The following is a 6,000-nucleotide window of genomic DNA, read 5'->3' as shown; positions in this document are numbered from 1 at the left end:
GCTACCATGAAGCCAATGAAGTTATGACAGCAGGGCCCGGGAGGAATCAAAGCTGAGTAAAACCTGTCGAGCTTGCTGACAAATGATGATAAAGTGATCGCTTGTGCCAGCGCTCAATGGAAATTGACAAGGTGAGCCTCCTCACCTAATGAACAGATGCAACCCTTGCTTTCGATGAAATGCACGGCAAGTTTAATCTCCGTGAGCATCAAAAGAAATTTGCTCCCACGTTTAGAAAGGACACAGACACGTGGGTGGGAGGCATGGCCTTCGTAGAAGGGACCCCAGTGTGTGATGTCGGGGTAGCAGCAGAGGTGCTGGAGGCTTCCCCGTATGCAGTATCCCCCATGCACCTGCCTAAAAATTAGGCCACTGCCCACCTGTCCTGCTCCCAGAACAGACACTCGGGCTCAGATGGCACCTACGTCACAGGGACCCGAACTGCTCAGAGAGCGATTGTCTCCATGACTCCTATTAAATGTACTCAGTTCTGGATTCTTATAAAGTAATGTCAGTTACAGAACAATACCAGCCTGCCAGACAAGACACATTAGAGGAACAAGGCGGATGGTGAGGGGGTGGGGGGAGACACCCCCCACCACCAACCCTCGGAATACAATGCACCAGCTGCACATTAATAAATATGTAATGTTTGATTAGAAATATGTATAGTATTTTTCCCTCCCCAAATGCCGGTTCGCCCTCAGGCGGAAGACGGGATCTGGCCCACTCTGACGGGTTTCTTTCTTGCTTGCTTTGAAAATACAAACTCAAATGTTTTCCTGTCCCAGCTGTTTCCCATTGTTGCTGTTTATCAGCTTGAAGGATGAACAGTGGAATAAAAAAAACAGGCTTGCATTTCAAATGTGCCAGTCAGTCACTCCATTGTTCAAAGAAGAAAGCTTAATTGTCTGTGCTGGCAAACTTATTTTTGGTGAATGTCCAGGTTTTAAGAAAAGCTATTCAGCTGTGCAATTTGTTTAATACATGCAGAGAAAAGCATATAAAATCACACGTTTTCTGGAAAAAAATGAAATACGGGGAAAAGAGGAATTTTGGGGAAAGAACAAGTCATACATTGAAGTTTTCCAACTTGCCTGCACTGGGCACAGTTTTGTTCTTCTAGGGAAGTCTTAGTGACCTAAACCCCACCTTCCCCGCCAATTACACCAACTTCTGTTTGAACACTTTCTGCTTTCTAGGAGTGAATGAGGTACAGACACAGCCCACAATGCTCCTGACTCATCTAGAAAGTTGATTCTGGAGCCCTCTCCAGATAAAACTTGGGTGAGAAAAGATTTCTATGGATAAGGTTGCGTGCGTGCATGCTAAGTCACTTCAGTTGTGTCCAGCTCTTTGAGACCCTATGGACTGTAGCCTGACAGGCTCTTCTGTGCATGGGGAGTCTCCAGGCAAGAATACTAGAGCGAGTTGCCATGCCCTCCTTCAAGGGATCTTCCCAACTGTGGGATCAAACCTGTGTCTCCTGTAGTTCCTGCACTGCAGGCAGATTGTTTACCACTGAGCCACCAGGGAAGCCCATGGATAAGGTCACTTATGCCCAAAGCAGATGAAGCCCCATCACTACAGCTCAGCCAGATCCTGTCCAGCGGGCACACAGGCACCCCCTCTAGGGGCTGGCAGAATCTATAGCTGCCTGTGGAGAGAACCCACCCTGTCTCAAACAGAAATGCCATTTACAAGCAGCACGGTCTTCTGCTTGGGTGGAAATTTCTCAGCTTATCTTCCAGAGGAACCTGGCCCTGAGAGGCTTTCACATTAAAGATGGATGCCAGGGATAGGAGAGTGATTAGAGCATCAGAATCGGCAGGAAGACCTTCTGCGTCCCTTCCAGACCCAGTGTCTAAGAAACTGCTTCAAAGGTGTAGATGACTGATGTGTGAATGGAGGATGGAAGACTTGATGGAGTTGAGGGGATACCAAGGAATTGGGGGAAAGGGCCTCAAAGTAGGCGGAAATAAGAGCCAGTGTCACAACTTAACCAGAGGGTGGCAGTATTACCCATCTCACTCTTTCTCTTCCCAAATTTGACCTCAGCAATGTTTTTTTATTCTAGAAAGGTATGTGCCAAACCAGAAGAGGTAAGAGATGCAGGTTCAATCCCTGGCTGTGGAAGATTCCCTGGAGGAGGACATGGCAACCCACTCCAGTATTCTTGCCTGGAGAATATCATGGACAGAGGAGCCTGGCGGGCTACAGTCCATGGGTCACAAAGAGCTGGACACGACTGAAGCAGCTTAGCACACTTGCATAGTATAGACATAAGTATCATTACAGCCCAATTCAGTACAATGTCCCCAGAATTTCTGAACATGCCATTTTTATGCCCGGTGTCACTCACAGCCACCCCATGAGGTCAGTGTCACCATGACCTCTGAAGAAAAAGAAGGGCTCCAAAGGGAGGCAGTGTTCCCAGGGTCTCACAGCTTACAAGAAGTCACAGGAGGATTTGAACCCAGATCTTCTGGGTCCTGGACCTCCTGGGTCTGCAAAGAAAGTCACAGGTGGAAAAGATCAACCAGATCCCACTCAAGTTCTCCTGCCCTGCCTCCTGAGAAACCTGTACGCAGGTCAGGAAGCAACAGTTAGAACTGGACATGGAACAACAGACTGGTTCCCAATAGGAAAAGGAGTCCGTCAAGGCTGTATACTGTCACCCTGCTTATTTAATTCATATGCAGAGTACATCACAAGAAACGCTGGGCTGGAGGAAACACAAGCTGGAATCAAGATTACTGGGAGAAATATCAGTAACCTCAGATATGCAGATGACACCACCCTTATGGCAGAAAGTGAAGAAGAACTAAAGAGCCTCTTGATGAAAGTGAAAGAGGAGAGTGAAAAAGTTGGCTTAAAGCTCAACATTCAGAAAATGAAGATCATGGCATCTGGTCCCATCACTTCACGGGAAATAGATGGGGAAACAGTGGAAACAGTGTCAGACTTTATTTTTCTGGGCTCCAAAATCACTGCAGATGGTGATTGCAGCCAGGAAATTAAAAGACGCTTGCTCCTTGGAAGGAAAGTTATGACCAACCTAGACAGCATATTAAAAAGCAGAGACATTACTTTGTCAACAAAGGTCCATCTAGTCAAGGCTATGGTTTTTCCAGTGCTCAGGTATGGATGTGAGAGTTGGACTATAAAGAAAGCTGAGTGCTGAAGAATTGCTGCTTTTGAACTGTGGTGTTGGAGAATACTCTTGGGAGTCCCTTGGACTGCAAAGAGATCCAACCAGTCCATCCTAAAGGAGATCAGTCCTGGGTGTTCATTGGAAGGACTGATGTTGAAGCTGAAACTCCAATATTTTGGCCACCTGATGTGAAGAGCTGACTCATTTGAAAAGACCCTGATGCTGGGAAAGATTGAGGGCAGGAGGAGAAGGGGACGACAGAGGATGAGATGGTTGGATGGCATCACCGACTCAATGGACATGAGTTTGGGAAAACTCTGGGAGTTGGTGATGGACAGCGAGGCCTGGCATGCTGCAGTTCATGGGGTCCCAAAGAGTCGGACACAACTGAGCAACTGAACTGAACTGAACCCAAGTTCTCCAGCTTCCAAACCAGCACCCCGTTCAGAGTGGCTAAGGACTGGCTGGGGGCAGTGCCTGTGGGCTGCCCCTCTGATCCAAGGGCTGGCTTCCAGTGAAACACAGGAAGCCTATTTCCCTGTCTGGCCCCCTCTTATGCTCCCCACAGTGATGATTCGTTTCTCTCCAGAAACCCTTGGCTCCTCTCTGCAACCATCTCTCTCTCCCCATGATAACCTCACATCTTGGCTCTCACAAAATACAGAAGGAGTCAACGAGAATACGGCTCATCTTCTACCATCAAACCTGCAGGCACACCTACACCTCTGCCTGCCCTTGACCCATGCTGTGTGTCTGAAATCAACCCCGACCTTTGAGTTCAGCCCCTCAAGGTGCCCAGGGGACTGCACTGCGTCAGTCATCACTGCTTCCCTGCATCTTCACCTTTCCCTGCTCTGTTGCCACCATGAAAGCATATCTCAGGGTCTTCTGAGTTAAGAAAAATGAACACACAAAACAACAAGATCCGGGAGACACATCAAGCTTTCCTGTCTCCCTGCCCTCCTGCCTCTAATCCCTGAAAAGTCATATTTTAGAAAGATGGTGATGATAACCCTGTAGGCAAGACAGCAAAAGAGACACAGATGTATAGAACAGTCTTTTGGACTCTGTGGGAGAGGGAGAGGGTGGGATGATTTGGGGGAATGGCATGGAAACATGTATAATATCATATAAGAAATGAATCGCCAGTCCAGGTTCGATACAGGATCCTTGGGGCTGGTGCACAGGGATGACCCTGAGGGATGGTAGGGGGAGGGAGGTGGGAGGGGGGTTCAGGATGGGGAACACGTGTACTCCTGTGGCAGATTCATGTTGATGTGTGGCAGAACCAATACAATATTGTAAAGTAATTAGCCTCCAATTAAAATAAATAAATTTAAATTAAAATAAAAAATAAAATAAAATAATAAAAAGAAAGAGTGGGGCTTCCCTGGTGGCTCATTGGTAAAGAATCTACCTGACAATGCAGGAGATACTGGTTCGATCCCTGATCCAGGAGGACCCCACATGACGCCAAGCAGCTAAGCCCCAGTGCCACAACCATAGAGCCCGCGCTCTAGAGCCTGGGATCCGCAACCACTGAAGCTCGAGTGCTCTCGAGCTGGTGCCCTGCCGTGGAAGAAGCCTCCGCAATGAGAAGCTCTCACACCACAGCTAGAGAGCAGCCTCCGCTTGCCTCAGCCAGAGAAATACCTGTGCAACAAAGACCCAGCTCAGCCAATAATTGCCTAATTAATTAAACTATAAAAAAAGAAAAAGGAAGAGCGAGTCCATCACTAGGTTGGACAAACAAGAACGTGTCTGCAATTCTAGAAGATGAGAGGCAGACCGTGTAAGGTGGAGAGGAGTGGGCAAATCCGCAGTGAAAAGCACCATAGCCAGAGCCACTGAGGCAGGGGACAAGAGACCCAAAGGAGCCTCGGGTTCAGAGGAAACAAGCGCCGAAAGCCAGGGGCGGAGAGATCAGGAGAGAAGTTAGTAGAATTAGCACGCTGGGAACCTGCATTGGAGCCAGTGGAGCCCACCTGTCCCTGTACAGTATCTAGAAGGCTGCAGCGGCATCCAGGTCAAAACGCAGGGACTGCACGTGCAGAAGGTGAACCGACTTCCACAGCCAGTCTCACCCTCTGATCTGCCAAGGGGAGGTACAGTCACCTTCACTCAGGAGCTAGAGACGTTTCACCAAACCTAAAGAATCTTGTCCTGACAAAAGTGCAATCCCAGAAACCCTCCAGTTCATTCACAATGAAAACCAAAAAGATAAAATAGCTGAGACTAAACCTACCAAGAAATGTTCAGGACCTATGAGAGGAAAACTATAAAAATTTACTGTGGGACATAAAAGGAGACCTAAATAAGTGGAAAGGCACAACCATGGACTGGATGGGAACACTCAATACTGTAAAGATGTCAGGCCTCCTCCAATTAAACTGTAAATTCACTACCATCCCAATCACTACCCCTACAGGAATTTTTATGGAACTGGATGAGCCCAAACTGAACTTCATTTGAAAGAGAAAATGCAAGAGAATAACCAGGAAAAGCCTGAAAAGGAAACCAAACTGTTTGGGCATTTGTTCTACCAAATATGAAAACAGACCATGAAGTATTCAAAAGAGCATGAAGCAGATGGGATTAGACAAACCAAAGAAAGAGAATAGAAAGTCCAGAAATGTACACATGAATATAGAGAAAATTAGGAAAATGATGGAGTTTTCAAATGAATGAGATATGATATCTGGTTCTTCATTTGAAGGAGGAAAAAAGTCAGATCCCTACCTCACATCATGTATAAAAGTAAACTCCTACCAGATTAAGACACGAAAGACAAATACAGAAAAGCATTAGGCAATACCACGTGTTGTATTTGATGTGAATTAGAATGA

Source organism: Budorcas taxicolor, chromosome 18 (genome assembly GCF_023091745.1).
Source record: "Budorcas taxicolor isolate Tak-1 chromosome 18, Takin1.1, whole genome shotgun sequence".
Taxonomy (NCBI): Eukaryota; Metazoa; Chordata; class Mammalia; order Artiodactyla; family Bovidae; genus Budorcas; species Budorcas taxicolor.
Note: the sequence above shows the minus strand (reverse complement) of the source record.